This window comes from Hyperoodon ampullatus (assembly GCF_949752795.1).
Source record: "Hyperoodon ampullatus genome assembly, chromosome: 13".
In the NCBI taxonomy this organism is placed as follows: Eukaryota; Metazoa; Chordata; class Mammalia; order Artiodactyla; family Ziphiidae; genus Hyperoodon; species Hyperoodon ampullatus.
The window spans coordinates 55,080,916-55,106,932 of record NC_136926.1 but is presented as its reverse complement, the minus strand read 5'-3'; positions in this window follow the sequence as shown (position 1 = coordinate 55,106,932).

The following is a 26,017-nucleotide window of genomic DNA, read 5'->3' as shown; positions in this document are numbered from 1 at the left end:
AGATGGAGATCTCTGGGAGAGCTTTTGCCATTTGATATTATGTGGGGCTGGGATGTCTCTGGTGGACCAATATCCTGAACTCTGCTCTCCCACCTCATAGGCTCAGGTGTGACAACTGACCAGAGCACCATGACCCTGTCAGCCATATGGCTCAGAATAAAAGGGAGGAAAAAAAAAGAAAAAGAAAGAAAGAAAGAAAGAAGGAAAGAAAGAAAGAAAATAATATACAGTTATTAAAATAGAAAAAAATATTAAAAATTTAAAAGTAATAAGAAAAAGAAAGACAGCAACCAAACCAAAAAAACAATCCACCAATGATAACAAGTGCTAAAAAAAAATACCAAAACAAAAGGAGCATACACATACACATTCACAGAAGGAGAAAAAGAAAAATTATATATATATATATAATATATATAAGAAGAGAGCAACTGAGTCAATAATCAAATCTACCAATGATAATTAGATCTAAATACTAAACTAAGATAAGCATAAAATCAGAAACAATTTAGATGCAGAAAGCAAACTCCAAGTCTACAGTTGCTCCCAGAGTCCATTGTCTCAATTTTGGGATGATTTGTTGTCTATTCAGGTATTCAGGTATTGTCTATTCAGGTATTGCAGGGTACTTCATGTTGATTATGAAGATTTAATCTGCTGTTCCTGAGGCTGCTGTGAGAAATGTCCATTTCTCTTCTTTGTTTACACAGCTCCTGTGGTTTAGCTTTGGATTTGGCCCCACCTCTGCATGTAGGTCACCTAAGGGCCTCTGTTTCCAAACCAGACAGGATGGTTTAATGGAGAAGCTGATTAGGGGGCTCTGGCTCACTCAGGCCAGGGGAGGTAGGGGTATGAAATGCAGGGCAAGCCTGCAGTGATAGAGGCTGGTGTGACGTTACACCAGCCTGAGACATGCTGTTTTCTCCCAGGGAAGTTGTCCCTGGATCACGGGACCCTGGCAGTGGCTAGCTGCATAGGCTTCTGGGGGGGGGGGGGAGGTGTGGATAGTGACCTATGCTTGCACACAGGGTTCTTGGTGGCTGCAGCAGCAACCTTAGCATCTCTTGCCCATCTCTGGTGTCTGTGCTGATAGCCGCAGCTCGTGCCCCTCTCTGGAGCTCATTTAGGTGGTTCTATGAATCCACTTCCCTCAAGCACCCCAAAACAATTGTCTATTGCCTCTTAGGCAGTTCCAGACTTTTTCCCAGACTCTCTCCTAAATAGTTTTGGTGCACTAAACCCCTCCAGGCTGTCTTCACGCAGCCAACCCCAGTCCTCTCCCTGGGGTCTGACCTCTGAAACCCAAGCCTGAGCTACCAGCCCCCACCTGCCCTGGTAGATGAGCAGAGAAGCCTCTCAGGCTGGTGAGTGCTGGTCGACACCGATCCTCTGTGCAGGAATCTCCACTTTGCCGTCTACACCCCTGTTGCAGCACTCTCCAATGAGGCTCTGAAACTTCCCCCCATCCCCACTCCCCCCATCTCCACCAGTGAAGGGGCTTCCTAGTGTGTGGAAACTTTTCCTCCTTCACAGCTCCCTCCCAGAAGTGCAGGTCACGTCCCTATTCTTTTGTCTCTGTTTTTCCTTTTTTCTTTTACCCTACCCAGGTACGTGGGGAGTTTCTTGCCTTTTGGGAAGTCTGAGGTCTTCTGCCAGCATTCAGTTGGTGTTCTGTAGGAGTTGTTCCACATGTAAATGTATTTCTGATGTATTTGTGGGGAGGAAGGTGACCTCCATGTCTTACTCCTTCGCCACCTTGAAGGCGCCCCCCAGTTCCCCTATTTTAGATCCTCAGTTTTCTCATTAACAAGCAATCTCCTGAGTTTAAGAGGAAACAGCTTGCTTAAAACAATTCCCACTAAAACAAGCATCACTGTGTTTGTTTGCCTGTTTTTGTGGTTCTTTAAACCAGTCGAACACATCCAGATATGGGCTTTAGGGGTCTTATTGAAGTTTCTTTGTTACCCCCTCATTTGTTCCAAACCTGCTCTTTTTCTAATCGAACCTCCACTAAACTTTGAAACCCTGCTGCGTGACCCACATTGCAATTTGGCTCGAGGCAGTGTAGACTTGGCGTTCCACGTTCTTAACTTTTGATTCTGGGGTTTCCACTTGCTGAGGCTGGGCTTGGTGAACTCCAACTCTCCTCACATCAAGAAAAGTTTTCTCAAGATAGAAACATGTCCTCTGCTGTAGACAGGCCACATCTAACAGCCTCCTACGGAGTGTAAGAGTTCAGGAGAGGGGGGACAGAGGACTAGATTCATAGAATTGCCTTTAACTCTCTTGTACTTATTATATTTGGAAGAAGTATTTTGGATTAAAAGTCTAGAGATCTGACTTCTAATTCAAAATTTGTAATTATTTTCTGTGTCTTTGGGTAAGTCAGCCAATCTTTTTAGCTCAAGATATTGTACCAAATTAGATATTTTAAACTATATTAGTAGTTATTTAATAAAATATTTAATAAAAGTACTCACTCCATGCAGCAATTTGGAAGCCAGATCCAAGATAGATTCCTGTCCAGATGAGAGTGTTTATTAGCACTCAGAAACTTCATGGCTTCAATTTTCTTGACTTTCAAGACACTCAGTCAGTTCTCTCTTTGACAGATTTCTAGGCTAAGTAGGAAGCTAGCTAATATTTAGGAAGCATTTATTATTGTTTGTTTACTTGTATATACTGTTTTACTTTACCTAAGTCTAATCTGCTGCAATAGATGTTATCTCTAGTTGGTGAAGCTGAGGCAGATATTTAAATAACTTGCCCATGAGACTACAGAAGTGTAGATGGAATGTTTGACTCCCAGGCTGTGAGTCTGATCTCCCTCCTCACTCAGATGTGTCACACCAGCTCTGGAACTTCCTTCTCTCTGTAGTTATGGAGTCTACAAAGAACTCTACACATGTCTTTATTGATACTTATTTGACAGTGTCAGTCATGAATTAAAGAATCAGAATTCCAGCATTGTAAAGTCCTTTCAGTGCTATTTGGTTCAGCTTCCTTTGCAGAGTTGCATGTTTGCTCTAGTCATTCTTGTCTTTAAGAATAAGGGATGTCCTGTTCATCAGGCCACCTAGCCAATGTGAAATGAAGAGCATGCTGCTATCACATCCCCCAAACTGACAAAGAACCTCTTTCAAAAGGCTGTAGATCCTTTTCTAAAATTAAAGAATCATTAGAGATGGAAATAACAAATGCTAAAGAATAAATAATTCTGAAATAATTGTTTCTATTTCACTATAGAGATACGTGCATAGGAGTAAAGCCAAATTGTAAAACAAAAAAGTTTGAGTTTCTGATTTCCACTGCCCTGTAATCAGGTAGTTATGATAGTATGACTTCTTCAGCATTCAGTTAAACCAGAGTGGAGAGATGAGACCCAAGTTCACTGCACTTTGGTAGGCTAAAGCTAATTCTCCAAACTCTTCACATACTTCAGCTTTAGCTGTTTTGAGTCACACCCAGGTTTTGGATGGTCACTTTAGGGTTTAGATGGGAGTCTCCCAGGCTCACCTTATCCTCCAGTGGAGGACCACATGAGTGTGCTTGTAATGACATTGCCTTATTTCTCAGGTTCATCAAGAGGTCTGGTATATACTATTTTATTCAAGGCCCAGTTTCTTCTATATATTCCTTTCTGACCACACCTACACAGGCTGCTATATCTTACTTGTGAAATCTTATTTAGACTCACATAACACTTAATTGCATTGTGTTAGTTCTCTGTTCTCTTGTTTTCCTTTTAACATGATATCCAAGGACAGCATCTATGTGGTGTGAGGGCTTATTACCAAGGAAAACAATAGAAGGTACTCAGTAAATTATTGCCAAATAAAAGCCACACATTTCACTTACATCTCTGTTATCTTGAATGAAACTCAAAGAAAGATCTAAAATGAGGAGGCAAATTTGAATTAGACCAGAAGTTCTAACCACAAACCCACCTGCTTTGTTCAATGTGAGTGTATGCTGCATTTAATGAAATCCAGAAAAGCATTGCCCTGGTCTTTCAAAGCCTTGGGTGTGCATCTCACCAATAAATGCCCAGGTCACTGAGAGAAATGAATCCCAAGTATCTGAGTGGTATATTTCTTCCTGGATCAGGCTGTCTATTTAATCACTTTCCAACAGCCTCCTCTATTCACATGTCCACTTGATCTACATTAATTATTTTAACTGACATCCTTGTTAAGTGAAATTGTTTTTCCTAGCCAGACTATAAATAGCCTCCACCTTGTTCATCATTTATCTCTTTGGAGATCACACTGGCTGCATTTATAAAGAAAGAAAGTCATGACTTGGCCAAGATACAGGAAGCAGCCCTCTCTAGGGGCAAAGGAATTTCACAGTTATTGGAGAGACACAGCTTATTTTTTTCCCTGACAACACACCCAGGACAAGGCATCAGCTTTCTTTTAAGTGTGAAAGATTGCTTTTTGTAGTGTTCTTTCTCTGCTGTGCAAGGAGGAGGTGAAGGAGAAACACCAGTAATAAGGGAAAACAGCAGGAAAAACTAAAATGAATAAAGCCTCATCTTCTGTCACCTCTCTTCATCCACACAACCATACACATACCTTACAAAGAAAGGGTTCCAAGGTTAAAATTTATTTTAAAAGAGAAGAACAAGAAAGGAATAAGTTTTCTATGACTATATGTAAAATGGTAAAGATTAGTTAATTTCTCGATTTCTCTAGACCATTCAAAGAACTGACTACTGAAAAGGAGATAACATTCAGTGTAGAATATATCTAAGAGATTCCAGCTTATATTACTGCTTTTCTGCTGAGATATTAGTACCCCCATATATCATTCAGGGCGTGATTATATTACACTAACAAACAACCCCATAATTTCAATGGCTCATAAAATCGAAACTTTATTTCTTACTCATGCTATGTCTCCATCTACGGTCAGCAGGGTTTTCTGTTCCATGTCATCTTCAATCAGGCACCAGTGGAGACTTCATGATTTTGAACATTACTAGTCATCTGCAAAGGTACAAGTAGATAGCAAGTCACACATAGATTGTAAAGGCTTTTGCCTGGAAGTAACATGAAACTTTTGCTAATATTTTATTAGCCAATGTAAGGCACATGGCCTGGCCTGGCTTTAGGGGTACAGGAAAGTGCAGACTTGCTATGTATCTAGAAGGAGGATAGCAGACATATTGGTTAAATAGCATGGATGACTTCCCTGAATCACCTTTCTCAGTATTAACTATGAATTGATACGTTTTTCCTGGAGACTTTCCTCTGATCTAGCTCAAAGTCTAGAATCTCTTGGAGATGCAGAGTACTCTCTATATTAGGTTTGGTTTTGCCTACTCTTGACTCAGACATATAGAAATTTAAAAAATAAAATAAAAAAGTCACTTTGTATGGGCATCATATTGACTATTCAGAGGCTGACCAGAAAAAATCAATTAGATTGTCACTTTCTCTGTTTAAAACAATTCTGCTGTCATGTTGGTTATTTCACTGATCTTAATTAACAATTAAATTCCATGGGCCATTCTATAGTCTACTCGGTTGTGTGGCAGTTAGCTATTATGACTATTGGGAAGATGCAGTAAACAAAATAAAGAAGGGCAAAAACACTCTATTTTGACCAAAATTATATTACAGACAATACCTGTGTATTGTTCCATATTATTCCAATTATTCTTCCTTTTTTTTTTGTTTTGTTTGTTTGTTTTACATTAGCTTTAATATTTCATTTTATTCTTTGCAAAGGTAGGGTGGGTGGAAAATTAATAATTTCTAGTCATATTTAAGTTTATGCTGTGAGTTTTAGAAATTTGGAGTCTGTAGCTAGAAATACTGATTTGCTACTCCTCTTCATTCTCTTATCTCATTCCCACTTCTCTCTTATTTTCTCAATACTTCCTATTCTCTCATTATTTATTCTCCAGTTCTTTTTACCTCTCTCCTATTTATTGCATCTAACATCGCAAAGTGAGACAGATCCTGGAATTTTCCCAATTATAAAAGCTCAGATTAACTATAATTTTAAAGAAATGAACGTTTCCATATTAGTCAAAATTCATTCAGTAACAAGGTAGAGATTCCTGATTCAAACTAAGTTACATTTTTTTAAAGCGTATGTATTGAGCTATTGGTCTAACAAACTACCCCAAAACTCAGTGGCTTGAAGTAACAATCATTTATTTTCTTTCAAGAGTTAGTTGGTGAGCTGATCTCAATTGAGCAGCTCATCTTTTTTTTTTTTTTATTAGTTTCTGCTCTATAACAAAGTGAATCAGTCATACATATACATCTGTTCCCACATCCTTTCCCTCATGCATCTCCCTCCCTCCCACCCTCCCCATCCCACCCCTCCAGGCGGTCACAAAGCACCGAGCTGATCTCCCTGTGCTCTGCGGCTGCTTCTCACTAGCTATCTACCTTACGTTTGGTAGTGTATATATGTCCATGCCTCTCTTTCGCTTTGTCACAGCTTACCCTTCCCCCTCCCCATATCCTCAAGTCCATTCTCAAGTAGGTCTGTGTCTTTATTCCCGTTTTACCCCTAGGTTCTTCATGACATTTTTTTTTAATTCCATATATATGTGTTAGCATACGGTATTTGTCTTTCTCTTTCTGACTTACTTCACTCTGTATGACAGACTCTAGGTCTATCCACCTCATTACAAATAGCTCAGTTTCGTTTCTTTTTATGGCTGAGTAATATTCCATTGTATACATGTGCCACATCTTCTTTATCCATTCATCCGATGATGGACACTTAGGTTGTTTCCAGCTCCGGGCTATTGTGAATAGAGCTGCAATGAACATTTTGGTACATGTCTCTTTTTGAATTATGGTTTTCTCAGGGTATATGCCTAGTAGTGGGATTGCTGGGTCATATGGTAGTTTTATTTTTAGTTTTTTAAGGAACCTCCATACTGTTCTCCATAGTGGCTGTACCAATTCACATTCCCACCAGCAGTGCAAGAGTGTTCCCTTTTCTCCACACCCTCTCCAGCATTTATTGTTTCTAGATTTCTTGATGATGGCCATTCTGACTGGTGTGAGATGATATCTCATTGTAGTTTTGATTTGCATTTCTCTAATGATTAATGATGTTGAGCATTCTTTCATGTGTTTGTTGGCAGTGTGTATATCTTCTTTGGAGAAATGCCTATTTAAGTCTTCTGCCCATTTTTGGATTGGGTTGTTTGTTTTTTTGCTATTGAGCTGCATGAGCTGTTTATAAATTTTGGAGATGAATCCTTTGTCAGTTGCTTCGTTTGCAAATATTTTCTCCCATTCTGAGGGTTGTCTTTTGGTCTTGTTTATGGTTTCCTTTGCTGTGCAAAAGCTTTGAAGTTTCATTAGGTCCCATTTTTTTATCTTTGTTTTTAGTTCCATTTCTCTAGGAGGTGGGTCCAAAAGGATCTTGCTGTGATTTATGTCATAGAGTGTTCTACCTATGTTTTCCTCTAAGAGTTTGATAGTTTCTGGCCTTACATTTAGGTCTTTAATCCATTTTGAGCTTATTTTTGTGTATGGTGTTAGGGAATGATCTAATCTCATACTTTTACATGTCCCTGTCCAGTTTTCCCAGCACCACTTATTGAAGAAGCTGTCCTTTCTCCACTGTACATTCCTGCCTCCTTTATCAAAGTTAAGTTGGCCATATGTGCGTGGGTTTATCTCTGGGCTTTCTATCCTGATCCACTGATCTATCTTTCGAACAGCTCATCTTTAAGGTGCAGATATAGCTAGGACTTGATTCTTGCTATGGGTCGTGTCCATTCCATGAATATAAATTATGAAGCTCAGGCTGAAGACAAGTAGCACTTTTCATGGAGATGAAAGGGCACTAGAGGATAAGCTCAGTGGGACAAATACATTTTAAGCCTCTGTTTAACATCACATTTTTTAGCATCCCATTGGCAAAGCAAGTCGTAGGGAAGAACTCAACATCAAAGTAGAGGGGAGTATACACCTCCCATGGAGGTGGTTGCAAGGGAAGGAGTAATTTGAACAGTAATCTCATCCTCTACAATGAGCATTATATTGGTTTATGTATCTGGGAAGTCCAAGGGCAGTAATTAAACTGTGTGCATAGTCAGATCCAAATCAGGTCATTGCTTTGCTCCATCTCTCTTGCTCTCACTTCCTCCATCTCCATCCCTGATCTCTCATTATGTTCATTTTATTCTCAGGCAAGTTTCCCAACATGACTAAAAATACAGCCTCTTGTACTTTGAGGCTTACATTCTTATGTGTTATTATCCAGATGGAAAAGGGACTTTTCCTCCCTCAGAATCGAAACATCAAACCTCAGAAAAGCTTATGATTAGATTAACTGATTAGTTTAATATACCTAAAATCAGAGGAATCGTCTATAAACTATTGATTGATAAACTTAGATGAACCCATATGTTAAGAAAGTGGGGCATGCTAATTGACAGTCTCAGTAGAATACTGTGGAATTAGGGTAAGATGGCACCACAAAGGAAAACTGGGTGGTTTTTAAAAGCAAAGAAGTGATTAATGCTGACCAGGATAAAACAAAATATTTCCATTACAGCAATACTGTATAATTAATATGCATACATATTATACAAAATAGTAATTATGTGATTCCAAGAAAATAAATAGATATGGAATAGAATTTAATGGAGTTTACCCATTTACAAAAGTTCAGGTTAACGCTTTATCTGAGTGTTCAGAAAGGGAAACCATTCCCTCAGTCCCAGATTGCAAAGGTATCTTTTCACTTAAGACTTACTTAAAAAGTGATTATTGTCACTTTACCTTTAAATATATAGAAAAGAATATCTATATTTAATTGAAATGTTTATAATGAGATTCTGATAAAAAACTCTTGAGTGGCCAGTGTGCTTAGAGGTCCTATAATATAACACACTAATTTAAAGATAAGGAGATAAAGGCATCAAGATAACAAGTGATCCTGTCAAAGACATAGCTAGATATTGACAGGACCCAGCTGGATCAGACCATGTAAGTTAAAATAAACAAGTAAAAAGACTAATTTGGGATTAGATTCAACCAGACCTGTTGCTTAAAAAGATCAAATTAGCAGAGAAATGGGGGGTCTCCTCTTCATTCCTTAATTTATAGAAGAAAACCATCCCTATCTAGACCGCATTTCAATTAGAGAACACTAGAAGGTCTAGTCATACCAATTTTTTACAATTCAGAGATTGACAAGGATGTTGAAATGCATCCCCTACTGCCCCACACCCAAAGTTGTAAACAATTACATCTCTCTTCAGCTTTCCAAATTTCATCACTGATTTCTAGCCAAAGCCATGCACATGGTTGTCCCTTGACAAAATGAACTTCCATCTTTAATTTCCTGGTTTTGTTCCTATATTTTGGGATAGTAAATGAATAAGATGTTCAAAATAGAGGGTCAGCATGAAGAATAAAGGAGTTCAGTTGAAGAAGTAGTATATATGTTTATGAGTGAGGAAATCACATTGGCAGCCATTACAATGATGTCTGTTTCTTCTCTGGGAGGGCAGGCTTAACACCATATGTGTAGTGTACGTATGCCCACCTGACAACTTTTAGAGGAGAAGAGGGAAAACAAAGACTTTTAGTTCAGTTAGAGTGTGAGCTGAATTGTGTTCTATTCTTTCTCACTTTGGCCAGAGCCAATTTAAACAAATCTTCATTTTCTTCTCATGCTCCATTTCCACCAAATGTCTTTTCAGTTCAGATGAAACCTCTCTCAGCCAGACTTTACTTCTGTCTTGCACTGTCATAATTACAGAAAATTGCACTGTTTGCTCAATTTCTGCAAATTGAGCTAATGCAAAGCTATGTAAATTATTTACCAAAAAGGAGCAAAATCAAACAAGTAAATGGGTTTGTACTGCACATTAAGGGATCGGAGTGGCACAGCCAGCATCTTAGTTACGGAGCCAGCTTGATTAACTCAACCCAGGGCTATATAGTGGGACTGTCCTTTTTTGGCTACAGTGAGCATTAGAAGGGGTGCCCCTCACTGTACCCCCAAAACCCTAATCAGTTTTTTTTCCAAGTTCTGAGTCAGCTGGAGTATTTGGAGAAGTCAATATTTCATAGTCTTATTAAGGCTCTTCTACTGCTTCTCTTCTTCGTCATTATTTCCTTTCCCTTCTTTGTCATGACTTTTAACTTTTCCTTTACTTTTCTCTTCTTCATCAAAAAAAGTTGGCATTCTGGAATAATGGCTAACTAACAGTGCAACTTTTAATTCCATGTTTTTTTCCTCCTTTGTCCATCTTCTTCTGTAGCATGCTCACCCATGATTCCTTGAGAGTTTACATTCTATATTTTTTTTTCTCTCCCCAAACACTTTCCCCAGACAATCTCATTGACTGTCATATCATCAACTGTTACCATCAAGGAAACAAACAACAAATCTTAGAACTTTTTACAATTTGACTAACTTTCTGCATCCTATCCCCCCCCCTTTCAGTCAGCTTTCTGAGTTGAATATTACTGTCCAGATGCCCGACCCTCTGCAAAATTTTAAATAAGATTGTTCTTGCAGGCATTTGTCTTTCTGTTTTCCACTTTTTCTTAATAGAGAACCATTCTCTTAGTTACCTGGGCTCGAAGTCCCAGAATTCTATTCTATTCTTTCTTCTCTTTTGTCAAGTTAAATCAATGCTATTTAAAAATCTTCCTTTATAACGTTTTTTGTTCTATTCCAATATTATTTTCTTCCCTTGCTGTGTTCCTACTTCAAACTCTGAGTATCCCTGTCTTTGATATTCCCCGTTTTGTGCTCATTGCCCATTCTTCCCATCCCCCTTTTAAGGGACATTTCTCTAACATTTGACTCCACTTAACCCCTTGACCAGTGCTGATGATGTAAGAGATCAAGGTGGCTGTGGCTCTTAGAAAGTTTATAACCAAATTCGGGCACACCGTTAACCAACTTAAGGAAATTACATCATGTGTTATGGACTGACCTCACATTTACATTCATTTTATCTTTCTACTTTTACTTTCTTGTTTACACTACTTTTATTTTCAAATTTTATTATGTTCTATGTTTTTTTTTGAAAATTGCTATAAATAAAGATGTTCTAGCCATTGAATACCTCGTAACAGACATGCCAATCATTGTAACATTAAACCAAATCAGTCATTCATTATTATCTCTAACAGTTTTAGGGGGCAGCTGACTGAGATCATTTAGGTAGTTCTTGCTTAGGGCATCTTATGCAGTTGTAATCAATGGCTGGGCCTGGAGTCATCTCCACGTCTTCTTCACTCACATGTTTGGTATCTGATCTGGGAAGACTCAGATGCCTGACAGAGGAACAGCCTGGGAGCCTCTGGCATCTCTTCTTATTGCTATGTGGTCTCTCTAGCATGACAGATTCAGCGTAGCTGGACCTCTTACAGAGTGGCTCAGGGATCCAAAAGTGCAAATCCTGAGAAAGAGCTGGGTAGGATTTCTATCCTTTCTTAGGCCCTAAGAGAAGTCATATTAGGAAGTCATATGCCCTAACGTGTGTGGCATCCTATTGCTTGAGACAGCCACAAAAGTTGACTCAGGTTCAAGGGGAAGAGATGTAGTCTCCACCTTTTGGTGGGGGAGTGGTAAGGTTCTGGAAGACCATGTGCAATGTAAGATGTTATTGCATCCATTGTTGGAAAATACAATCTGTCATCCTGGGTTAAGATATAACATAAGCAAAAAATATTAAAAAACATAATTTATCTTGCCACCTCCAGTGTTTGTCACCTACAAACACAACTTGCTAAAGATTAATGTCCCTACAGCATGAGCACTTATCCTATAACCCTCTTCCAATCAATAGACAACCATTCCCACTTTTTTGATGTTACTTTGTGCCCTGTGATAAAAAGGTTTCTGTGGTCAAAAATTGTTAAAACATTTAAATAAGTATCTACACTACAGGACTTGTAAGCATGCATTGCAAATCTTTAAGAAGGATGTAAGTCATATACAATATTCTCACAACAGTTTATAGAAGGCTTTTGTTCAGAGTCCCTATTAACATTTTTCAGTGCTTGTATTCTGTTGGATGCACTATGGAAAGCATTGATCTACATAACACTGTCACAGCTCCTTATGTACAAGGTAATCATATATTCTGCTATCAAAACCAGGTACTTTTGAGGACTTCCCTGGCAGTCCAGTGGTTAAGACTACACACTTCCACTTCAGGAGACACGGGTTCAATCCCTGGTGAGGAAACTAAGATCCCACATGCCACAGGGCATAGACAGAAACAAACAAAAAAAAAGTACTTTTTTGTTTGTTTGTTTGTTTGTTTTTTGGCAGTACGTGGGCCTCTCACTGTTGTGGCCTCTCCCGTTGCGGAACACAGGCTCCAGATGTGCAGGCTCAGTGGCCATGGTTCATGGGCCCAGCCACTCTGCAGCATGTGGGATCTTCGAGGACCGGGACACAAACCCATGTCCCCTGCCTCGGCAGGCAGACTCCCAACCACTGTGCTACCAGGGAAGCCCAAAAGGCACTTTTAAGAGACTGAAGGTTGCTATTAATAATCAGAGCTGTTAAGTATTCTGGACAACCCAGGATAAGGGTCATTCTATTAATGTAGCACTGTAGACTCTCCATGCTGGGTCCTAAACCAGCCTCACAACCTCATGCCTGTGTATTTATCAACATAGCCCCAATCTCCTGCACTTATAGGATTTTTGGACATAATGCATTCTTTCCACTCTCTATACCTGTATATTTTTTCACCTTGAAAATACTCCAATTCCCATCAGAAAACTTTTAAAGTCCTCCAGTGAAATGTACCACCCCCTTGAATGAAGTACTTGCCCAAGGCAAACTGCTAGCCTATACAGGTATTCTCCACTCTTCAAGAGTTTGCTTTATACCACTTCACTTTTACAAAAGACCTACATTAATACCTTTTTTCACTGACTGACAGAAATCTGAAGAAGATTTTCTCTTATGAAAAAAAGTCAAAACACAAAAATTATTCAGCGTTTGTTTTTTCCACATTATAGAGATAGTGGGCACCCAAAGAGTGAAAGCAGCATAGCCAAGTTCCTTCCCTGCGAACCACACTCAGCATCTCTCATCAAGGAGCCATGGTTTTGAACTATCTCTGGTAGCATATGTGCTTAATCTCAATTTATTTTTTGCCTCTGTTAGCAAGATCTATCCTGAGGTAATTGCTTCTCCACTTTAGGACATTTTGGCTTATGAAAGATTTCATAGGAACACTTTAATTTTGGATAGCAGAGGAAACATGTAATACAGCCACCTACATCCATGCCTCCTCTTTCCTTTACACTGTGAGATGCATGAGTGTTGCATTAATAATTTATTTTGTTTGAATGGATAGACATCAAACCATATCATATCTTGACTACAGAGAGATAGGTATAACTTCCATATTAAAATGTTAAAGTAGAAGTCATTTTTACTCAAATATTATTAATTAAAAATGGTTTGGAGGACTAATGTATTAGCCTTTCCTAGTGCTGAGTATCAAAGGAGAAAGAAGACATTGCTCCAAATTTTGAAGAGGGGGCGGGATTCACACATGTCATATGGTGATTTCAAATGCATACAAAGGTTCAAAGCAACAAATTAGTGCAATAAAAATCAATTGATTTTATGACCATTGACAAAAAAAATCTATAATAATATGTTGGCATTATTATAGTCTTAATTTGTCAAAAAGGTAAGGGGATGTGATTGACTAGAACTTTCAAAAGTGGTGTAAGAAGGAGAGGTTGGGCTTCCCTTAAATAGCACTTTTTAATTGTCTTAACCATACTACCTTCCATACAAATCTTAGTTGTGAGTTGGTTTTCAAATTGGAAAGGGGAAAACAGGGTTGAAAGATACTCTACACTTAAGGTAAATTATAAGAAAACTGGAGGGCAGGAACATTTATGTTTACCTATTTTTATGTATTCCCACAATGCATTGAACTAACTAATCATGTTTATCTTCAGAGCCTTGGGTGTAACTCTCAACCTCTGGAGGAAGATCTCACCTTTAAAAAAGAGCAATGAAAATGGGGAGATATGAGTTGTAGGAATGTCCAATGGATAAGATGTGAGCAGATGCAAGGAAGTGAACGAAACTAGAAAAAGAAAGAAAAGAATGACCTACATCAGCGGTCCCCAACCTCTGGGCTGTGAACCAATATTGGTCCACGGCCTGTTGGGAACCGGGCAGCACAGCAGGACATGAGCAGTGGGGAACAAGCAAAGCCTCATCTGCTGCTCCCCATCCTTTACCATTGCTTGCATTACCGCTTAACCATCCCCTCCCCAACCATCCGAAGAAAAATTTTCTTCCACAAAACTGGTCCCTGGTGCCGTAAATGTTGGGGACCGCTGAACTACATAATTAAGTTGATTTGAAGGCAGCAAAGATAGTGTGGAAGGGGGGGGGGCCTAGATATCTGAGGATAACAAATACACACATGAGCAAAGCAGGAAAGAGCTTTGAAGCCAAAGAAAATATATTTACATTTTAAAAAATACTAAGGGTTTAGCTTGAGGGGAAGAATGACCTGATTATTGGATAGCAGGGAGAATTACCTTCTCAGAAACATTCTGAATTAGGTGAAAACAAAAGCTATGGAGAAAAATTGTCACTGAAGTTTTCATATCAGGGACATTAAGCAACATTATGAATGATATCTTTACTAGCACTATTTACTGGCAGAAAATGTATAAAATTAACACATATAATTGGTTACTATTTTGATCTTCAGATTAAAGTCAAGAGGTAATTATCAAAGTGTCAATCTATATATCTATAGCTATATCTATAGTAAGAATAAATGATTATAGCTACTAGAAAATCTGTGTTCTCAAATTCTCATGTATCTTTTATCCAGTTTCCCAGCTCTGCATCTAATTCAGTTTTAGGCTATCCTAGAAAGTGAATCATCAATTTATTGGGGAGCCCTGTCATTCATGGTACAAAACATTTTTCAAACTTTGACAACAGAGTCCTCTTCCCACTTCTCTTATCACTCAGACTCCCTGTCTCAACAAGTTTATTCACTCCTACTTCTCGAGTTACCAATTATAAGAAGATAATGCACAAATACACACATTCAGGTGAGATATCTCTGAACTTCACATGTGTTTAGCCATCTGCTCACCTGACATCTCCTCCTAAAAATTTCAAATACTTAAATCTCGATATGTTTAAAATTAAATTTGATGTAATAATTTTACATGTTTCTTATCTTTGCACAAGGCCCTATCATATATATAATTTATGCAATCTGGAAACTAGAAATCACCCTGACACTAACTATGCATGTTTAATTCCAAGTGTTACTCATAATACTGTCTAAATATCTTTTTATCCCATCTGTTTCTTTTCATATCCACATCTACAACTTTTATCCAGGTTGTCATCTTTTCTTTCTAGAATTTTGATGATAGCCACTTTACTGGTCCATCTTTATCTCTTCTCTTCTTTTTTTTATCTCTTTTCCATACTGTAGCCAGTGTTATTTTCAAAATGCAAGTTTGAATCATATTTTTTTCAGCTTAAAATCATTCAAATCTCATTGTTCTTAAATTCTACTTCATATTTCTTAACTTGGCCTTCAAGATCGGATATGATCTAACTCCTACCTACCTCTTTGGCCTTATCTTATTGTTTAATCTACCCCACTATTTTTGTTTCAGTCATTCCAATCTCTTCTCTTTGTTCCTTTCAGACTCTGTGATCAAACCTCCCTTGCATTTTGATAGTATGGAGTTTTCTCTGCCTCCAACTTGAAATGTTTTTCACTATCATCAGTCATTACTCTCATAGTTCAATAGCCATTTCTTCAGGAAGAGGTCCCTAACTTCCCAGGCTGAATCTAATCCTACCAGTCATGGAACCATGTACTTCAACTTTAGAGCACTATAGTTGTTACAGTTTTACATTGGTTTGTGTAGTTGATAATGTTTTTCTGTCTTATTAGAATGTGTTCTATGATATCAAGTGTTGCATTTTTTTTTCATTATTGTATTTCCAGGATCTTGGACTGTACCTTGCACATATTAAGTATTCAATGAAGATGTTAGATGGGTACATTATCAATCAATGAATCAAAAGGTAAATGATAGCCCAGATTAATATAAATATCATATCTTTTTGTTCTCACCAGATATATAATAGAGACTTGACTCCATATGAATGATAAAAGTACAGAAAGGTAATTAATTATTGAGTTTATTTTATAGTAAACTCCAAAGTAATGCATTATTCCAGTGAGGGATCTTCTTGATGGCCAACGTTTGTATGTCAAGGTGCCTGGACTGTTTTTCGGCTGGTGTGAAAACTTAGAGTGAGGAGCAATAAAAGAAAGAAGTACAGCAGGCTAAAGCCATTTGGCAGTAATGAGGAGAGGAGTGATTGCCAACAACTGCACTTTTCAGTGAGACAAGAATGTGATCAAAGCAATTAAAACCTCAGGGATCACGCATCAAGTCTGTGTACTTGCCAGCCAGCAATCAAATGTTCATCCAATGTACCAGAAAATGCACTGGCAGGAAACCAGAGCCAATTTGTATATTGTTATGAAGTGTCTTAGTTTTTATCTTTAGGAGTATGATAATTCATCTGCCTATTGTCCTAGAAAGGTTGTTCAACAGGAGTTCCAAGCAAAAGGCTCAGTCATCAGTCCTGAGATTATTAAGCCAGTTATACGGATCAGGGACTACAGATCACAGACACTACAGAATTCTTTCATATGCCCCAGTTTTGTTTTAGGCACTGAACTATGTTCCGGGGTGCATGTGTCTTTGTATGTATTTGGAGGGGACATTAAAGTCTTTGTCTTCAAATAACTTATTTTAATTTAGCATTCAACAGTCTCAGCTTCCCTCTATAACCTGAAGTTGACCAATAAATTTACAAAAGGCTTACTGTGCCTCATGCATTGTGGTAGCTATCTCATGTGCCTTACTTAATTTAACCTTCACGACAAATCCATGCTATGGATTTCTATTATGATCTCCTTTGAGAAGATTAGGAAACTGAGATGTAGATATGTTACAAAACATGTCTGAGATGGGGATTGAACACAGGTCGTGTTACTGTAAAACCTGTATGTTAATCACTGCAGGGTTTAGCTCCCAACCTCTTTGCCAACTCCAAAATAATCTGTACTATTTGTTTAGTTGAACACTTGGGGGATATAATCTTAAAGCAGCAGTATCTCAATGTATTAATTCAATGACATGGCCAGAGAGAAGAAGGAGTCTAAACATTTGAGTCTTATGGGATTTGTCTATGCCAATTTCCAGAAACACTGGTAAAACAAATGCAAACACCTTAGCTATCCATACTATTTTGCCAATAGTGGGACCTTAGGTAAAAGTTATTCACATAATTTCCACTTGGCAAGCATACATGGAGTTTGAGTCTGTCCCTGAAGAAGAAACTAAACTACAGTGTAGTTGATAAGCTATGACCAGGCATGCCAGGTTAATCTCTCTTGGGCTTTTGTGATTTGAAAGAAAAGGGCAGCATGTGCCCATATTCTGGTCACCTGAACACACAGTTATGATGGGTTTAGACTAGATGCTAGCCATTATTATATAACTATCATAATACAGCAATATGGAGAAAGAGGAATAATAATAATGAAATTAACCCAGATCAGGATTCTGGATATATGCTTTTCATCCAGAGAAATTTGGAAGATCTATTAGTTTGTTGTAATTTCTGGGGAATAAGGTTATGGTATCAAAAGTCTATATCAGCTTATTGCCACTAGCCTCTGCATGTAGGGTCTCCTTTGAGGAACTAGAAGAGAAAAGGAAAAGCAAACACACCTAATCATCATCATCACCATTATCATCATCCTGCTTTACATAACTTATTATCCTTTTCTAAACATGTATCCCTTTGGCTCAGTTAAGTAAACTGTAACTTATATAATATCTGTAGGGCTTGATTGCATGCCTAGCAGAGTCTGTTTACTTCTTTTGGTTCCCTTCATTACGGTGTTCATTTTCTCACAAGCCTTAAATGCCTAGCTAAATAATACAGACAGTGAGTAATAGTGTGTGATAGGGAACCAACAGAAGTGTAACTTAGTGGCTGTAGGTATGAAATTTAAAAGAATATTTTTGTCTCTCCCTACCTCACCCCATTTTAGCTGCCTCATTCCCATAATGGTGCAGAGCCCACACTGCATTTTTCTTTGAGAAACAGAAGTAACACCCATGATTTATACTGATATCTGTATAATGAGGATTTAAGTCAGCATGCATCCCTGCCTGCAATGTTTGCATCTTATCGTTATGTTTCAGTTTCAGTACAAATTTTCCAGACTGTTAAAGGAGCCTCAGACAACTGTGAGGGCATAGATAGATAGTGTGTGGGTGGAGGTGAGGGGTGTGGAGGGTAATGAAAGGGCTTCCAGTGTCCCTGAAATCACACAGCAGAAAGACCTACTTGTCCGCCAATGAGAGACTAGCTGGCACTGTGGGGGTGGGGGGGGACAGGCAGACAGATAAAATGGCTCTTACTCGATGCACTTGTACCTAAGCCTCCAAATGGCAGTCACAACATCCTTTCCATACAGCAGTCTTCCTTGACATTAGAGAAAATATCACTGATACCAGCCTGCCATATGGGCTTCTCTAGGCAGGGCATCTGCTGTGTGCTGTTGAGGCACATGGTGGAGACGAGAAAGGTTTAACATTTTTCATTAGTGTATGCCATAGACAGTTGAACTCCATTATAATGTCTGCAGGAAGAATCTGATCCATTCCATTATCACAGTGACAAAGAGAAAGGATGACTTGTGATTTCAGAAAGGTCACAGAGAACCTGTGTTCAGCTGTAAGCACTCAAGGTATGATGCTAATAATGGGAAAAAGGGTTTAAAAGATGAAGTTTACAGTCAGACAAAAATTAACATTTAAAAAGAAACACTTATCTATGAGATATTCCTATTCTTCTCTATTTCTGTCTCCTAGATATTGCTGGTTGTTAGTGTATTTATATATAAATATGTTCTTTCTCCTTCAAGAATTCATATCTGTTGTCTGATTATTCCCATACTGAAGTGATAGAAAGAAATGTCAGTTACTATGGGAGTGACTGTGATGTCACAAGCAGAAGACAATGGTTTCATTGTGCTATCAAACAAAAGAAGGAAATAAATTGGGAAGGGGAAAGCTGATGGTTTATCTGCATTTCAGGCTATAGATGGCTAATTATTATTAGTTCTGTTGGCAATCTTGGAAATAAGGTTAATCATTAGGGAATTCCTGGCATACAAATGTGTTTGAGGTGTGGCATGTAACTACACTAGAATCCACATTTTATGGTGACATGTCTAAAATAGTGACAAAAATTAACTATTAGAACATCATCTGCAGAACTGATAATAAGATCAGGCAACTGGCTGCCCCCTCCTGAAAGCCTCTCTAATCTCTCTAATTAATGAAAATCTCTCTGATAGTTGTTTATCTCCTACCCATCCATTTATTTACTTGATACAGCATATATTATGCTAAAAAAGGAAACAAATCATATAAATTCATTAATTAGAAATAACTCTTCTTCATTACATTGATTGTAGTCAGTAAATGTTCAGAATCACTGAGACCAATTTTTTCCCCTCTCTTGACTTTGCCTCCCCAGTCCCTGGCTTTTGTTGTTGTTGTTGTTGTTTTTCATTATTTTTAATATTCAGTAAATACTATCTGAATTGAATCTAGTGTTAGGTATTCCAGACTCTGCAGCTTTAAGATGACTCATTTACATCTTTGTATGTTTCAGCTTCTTCCCAATTAAAATCAACAAATACATGTTAGCACTGTTTGTTGCAATCAAATTAATTCTTTTTTTTAATCTTTATTGGAGTATAATTGCTTTACAATGGTGCATTCGTTTCTACTTTATAACAAAGTGAATCAGTTATACATATACATATGTTCCCATATCTCTTCCCTCTTGCGTCTCCCTCCCTCCCACCCTCCCTATCCCACCCCTCTAGGTGGTCACAAAGCACAGAGCTGATCTCCCTGTACTATGTGGCTGCTTCCCACTAGCTATCTATTTTACGTTTGGTAGTGTATATATATCAAATTCGTTCTTATACTGAATATTCAACACTAAATTGAACTCTAGTATCAGCCTTAACTCTACCAGCCTATCTGACCGGGACCAAGTTTATTCTAGTTCACAATGACCAAGACTGGCATGCTAGACACGAGGATCAGATAGGCATAAAACTACTCCATCTTTTTGACTTTTGCCTCATACATCTAATAAATTCTGGATCTTACAGTTCTTGCCATCCACTCTTATATATAGTCAGATGACATCCCAAATTATCTAATGCTACTTTTGCTAAAATAATTGCCCAGTCACTGGATATTTCTTAGTACTTACTTCTCTGAGCCAGTATGCCAGTATTTGATATTGTGGACAATTTCTCCCTTTTCAGTTTTTTTTTTCTCCAATCCCTTGGATTTTGCATGCCGTCTCTCCTTTACATTTCTAACAATCCCTTCATGTATTCTCTTAGCATTATTGTATTCTACTCAGTCTCAAAATGTATGCATGATTTTAATTCCTTCCTTGGCCTTTTTCTCTTCTCACTCTAGACATTTTTACCTAGGAAATGAAATTTATAGTTTGAGTATCAATGGCTGATTCCTACTACTATGTATTTTCTTAAATCACGTAGATACTGAAATCAATGTTTCAAGTTCAAATCTCTTAACTAAACTGACTTTATATTAACCATCATTCCTTGAATGACCCATAGGTTGTTCCTATGCAATTTAATACAAATTAATTAACTGAGTAACACATTTACCCTCCCCATGTACAAAACTTCCTTGCCTTAGGAATTTCCTGTTTCAGTCCATGGCCAAATTATATAAATATTTCCAACATCCAATTAATTTCAGAACCTGTGGATTGTGCTTCAGAAATATTTCTGAAATCCCTCCCCCCTTTCTTGATTCTTATAGCAATACTTTAATTCAGACTCTCATCATTGTCATGCTGTTTGATTTTCTAACTGGAATTCTTGTTTCTAACCTCTCCTCCTCTCAAACATCAACAGCTGTTCACACAACTGTGAGCTTCTTCTTTCTCAAACACAAATATAACCATTTTATTCATTCTTCACAAATCACCAGAAGCTTGACCAAGTTGAGCAATTTAGTAATATGTGTTAAAAGTCTTAAAATTTGTTCTGCAATTACGCTTTTAGAAACATTCCATTAGGAAAAGTTGGACAAATGAGCAGTTATGTACATGAGAAAATGTAAACCAAATTATTGTTAAAAATATCAAAAATTACTCACAAATCAAGACTGCTAAATAATGTATGCCAACTCCATATAATGAAATACAGTAGAAATCATTATTATTTTTTTTAACAAATCTATGTTTTTTTCTAAAATAACATTGAAAATATATCTTTAAAAAGTTACTTATAGAAAATTTAGCTCTGTCCAAGATGGAGGGACAGGGAACATACTTATCCTCTTACCTGAAACAACTAAAAATTCAGACAAAGGATATGAAATTATGATTCTTAAGATATTGAATATCAGTCAAAGGACATTTATCCATGGGAAACAGGAAGCAAAAGAAGTGAACCCTACAACTGTCCCAGATCAGCCTGTATAAGTTTTCCAGGATTGGGCATAAGGTAAGTGATCCAAGTTGGACCTTTGAAGTTTTCCTAAAGTAGATGATACAAAGCTGGGAGTGTGGGGAATCCAAGAGAGTTATATTTTACAGGACAGGATACTAGAGAGAAGAAAGATGCACAAAGAAAACTTTGGAGTTCTGCAGAGGATCCTTATCATGTTTTCAGCTGAGTACTGAATACCTCATACATGTAAGGAAAGGAAAGTAGACTGAGGAAAGAGATGCACAAAAAGACTTTAGCAAACAGTACTCAGAACTTTCACAGGACTGGAAATAGTTCATAGCACCACCAGCAGCGTAGAAAAACCTCATCATTCATCAGACAATAGTGGTGTAAGAGAAAGGATTTGTCTCAATAGTGAGGAGAAAATAAGATCTAGAAACTTAAAAGTGAGGCTTAAAGGATCAATTAAATTGCTTAAAACCAGTGATAAAGAGAGAATCTTAAAAGCAGCCAAAAGAAATGGCACCTTATATAAAAAGAATATAGAATACAAAGATAACAAACTTTCCCTTGTAAGTGACTGGAGCCAAAAAACGGGAGAACAACATTTCACAAGTACTGAATGAAAAACTATTAGCCTAGAATTCTATACCCAATAAAATGTTTTTCAAAAATGATAGTGAAAGAGAGACTATTTCAGACATGAGAATGTTAGAGAATTCATCATCAGCAGACCTGCATTTCAAAAAAAAATATTAAAATATTCCCTCAGAGGGAAAGAGTATTAGAAAGAAATCTAGATATACCAAAAATAATTAAATAGTATTAAATAGTAACTATGTGATTAAATTTTTTAAATTGCCTATCTAAAACAAAAACGAAAATGCATTGTATAATCTATAGCATAAGTACAAATAAAATGTATAACAATAAGAATCCAAAGACTGGAAAAGGAGAAATTGATGTATACTGTCTTAAGTTTCTTAAACTATATATGAAGAGGTATAATATTACTTGAAAAAGATGGACTGTGACAAGTTAAAGGTATACACTATAAACCCTAAAGCAACTACAAAAATTTATAGTGAATGAGCTAATAAAAGGTATAACATGGAATTCTAAAATTTCTCAATCTGAAAGAAGGCAGAAAAAAAGAAAAAGAGAAGCAAAGAAAAAATAGACTACAACAAAAGCATATGGCAAGAGGACTGTTTTAAATGAAATGGTATCAGTAATAACATTAAATATATATGGCTTAAACATCTAAATTAAATGGCTTGGATTGTAATATTGAATGTAAAATTGTAGATTTAATTCCAGACTACCTAGAAGAAAGACACTTTATGTAAAATAACTAAAAAGTAAAAGAAAAGAAGTAGATGCATCATGATAAGAATAATTAAAGGGAATCTGGAGAGGCAATATTAATAATTTATATTATATTTTATCTATATTTTATAAATAATCTATAATATTTATGTTTATTTTTAATAAAATAAAAGGTTTGCCTCATTGAGCTTATGCTCTGCTGGTCTAGAGGTCTTAGTACCAAAGGAAATAATGTTTTTCTCAGTGCACACAACAAAGATTCTGTTGAACTGAAAGCTGAGATGGCTGCCTGGTCACTCTGAACTCCTCATGCCTCTGAATCAATAGGCTAAGAACTGAGTTACTGTACTGGCAGGGGTACTTGATCCTAAGTGTGAGAAATTGGGTTGCCACTAAAAAAATACAGGTAAGGAAGAGTATGTTTGGAATATAGAAGATTCCTTGGAATGTCTTTTAGTATTATGATATCCTATGATTAAAGACATAGGAAAACTACAATAACTAAATTAAGGCAGGACTTCTAATGGCCCAGATCCTTCAGGAATGAAGGTTTGGGTAACCCCAACCAGCCTATAACCACCTGACATTTTGAAAATATAAGAACTATAATGGTTATGGGTATTTCTTCTTTATTTTCTATAAATGTGAGTATATGTATTAAGCAAAAATTTTCCTCTGATTTCCTTATCATCTAACATATGGTATATTAATAATTGTTTACATCAGAGTATTTAAGTTATGGGATATTGTGGAGAGTAAGGAATGTTGCTGAAGGACTTTGCATCCTTATCTGAGAAAAGGGTTAGTATGTTTTCAATATGTGTAGGGTAGTTGTGTCATGTTAGACAGAAATATGACTTCATTATTTTCTTTATTTGGAGTTTAAGTATGGTTTAAAAAGATATGTGTCAGTACCAAGTTGACAAGAAGTGGACTATGAATAGTTAGTTTTATGTATCAACTTGGCTAGGCTATAGTCCTCAGTTATTCAATTAAACACTAAACTATGTGTTGCTGCAAAGTTATCCTGTAGGTATGATTAGCATTTGCAAGCAGTTGACTTTAAAGGAGATTAGCCTAAATAACCTGGGTGGGCCTTATGCACAGAAATGAGGTTTCTCTGAAGAAGAAGAAATTCCATCTGTAAATTGCAGCTTCAGCTCATGCCCTACAGGTCAAGCCTACCCTTTCTAATGACCTACCATATGGATTTTGGACTTGCCTATCCAGGCCTCATATTTGCATAATCCTTGCATATATATATAGCTCCTACTGGTTCTATTTCTCTGGTAGAACCCTGACTGATACTGATACATATGAAAATTTTACCTTTAGTTATCTCTTGGTGATTCAATTTTCAGTAGTGTTTTTTTTTTATAATTTTGAATAAAAATTACAAAATAAATATCTGTTTCTTTTTAAAATGAATAAATGAATATTATCTTCTTTAAGTATTTTTAAAAATTCCCTACTTCAATATTCGCTATACTTTTTTTTTCTTTTTTTTCTTTCTCTACACTTTTTTAACTTTGTGCTTGTGCTATTGTTGCTCTTTTCACTGTGCACTGCAACTATTTGTGCCTATTTTTTCTCTCCTACTATTTTGTTTGTTGTCATGTAAGGGTGTGTCTAAAATGAATATGGGTCAGTTACTTAATATTTTATTGAATTGAAATTTTAATAATAGTATTATTGTACATGTTCCCCATTCTGGTACCTGAGCTCTTGTCTGGTGATGGCCATGCAATCTTGCTGCCAGAGCTATCACTTATTTCTTGAGTACTATTTTTATTTATGGGGTCTTAGTGTGCATGAGGTCTTACCTGGTCTATTTCATGCATGATACTTAAAGAGAAAACATGTGCCCCATAGCAGACTAAGTGCTGGGGGAAAATCTTGAGAAAGAAAGTGAGAGGGAGATAGACAGAGTAAGTCAGGTTCAATTTTTTTCATAACCTGCTATACCTCATTTAGCCATGACCCAAACAAAGGCAGATGCTCCATCTCACTTCTGGAGTTGCTGTAGATCCGTACTTTGATATCAGGATATTCATTATTTACTACAACAGACAGAAGCATTGAGGATTGAGGACAACAACTAGATGGAGTGTTGGGAATAATCATTTTAATTATGATAGTGTGAGATGGGGGAGCTTGACATCATAGCAGCACCTTGATGCATAAAGTTGTTGCCTGAATATCTCAAAGTGCAGCATTTGCCTACATATGACCAACCTTTCAAAAAAAAAAATGTTGCTTGTACACTAGTTTGCAAGGTTGGTTTGAAACACTTAACACTCACATCCACACATATGTAGGTGTGTGCAGACATATACATGTATGTTACCTGGCATTTTTCAATATAAACTATTGGATATGAAAGTCCATCCTTTCTTTGGATTTAGTTGATTGATATTTTTAGCCACATGAAAGATTTTTCCTTCAACCTAAAGATATTCGGAGAAAATTAAGAATGAGGACTAACCTGGGTTAATTAACATTAGAATCATCTGGGGATTTTGAAAAACTAGCATTATCTGGGCTCCACATCTGGATATGAGATGTAGGCATGAGCATAAACCATTCAGACTATAAACTGTATCTCCTTGTGCTTTGGTCCTGGTGCTAAATTAGGGTAGTTCTCTATCACCCCCTTCTAAGTCAGGATCCTGAGTTATGTTGAATACAAGGAAGAATTTGTTTTCTCATAGGTAAACTGGATGTTCCAGAGCTCTAAGCAACAAGAACAAAACCGTACAAATAAGAATGAGAAGAAAAAAACAACATGGGATTTTCCAGTGATTTTTCAATGAGAAAATTATCTGGGAAGAAAAGCTTGATGGCATGAGTCTTAGATAGAGCATGCAACAAAATATGGGTACATTACTTTCAAGAAAAACATGATTATTAAGAGAAGAGAGTAATGTGGGTCAAGTAGATGTAGATAAGCATGGATATTCATGAACTGGGAGATAAGGATATTTCAGGTACATGGACACAAGTAAAGTTAAAAAAGGAACAGACATGCTATTGTGGGAGTGTGGCTTTGGCTGCCCATGCAGACGGAAGAAATGAATTTTTTTTCATAATAATCTC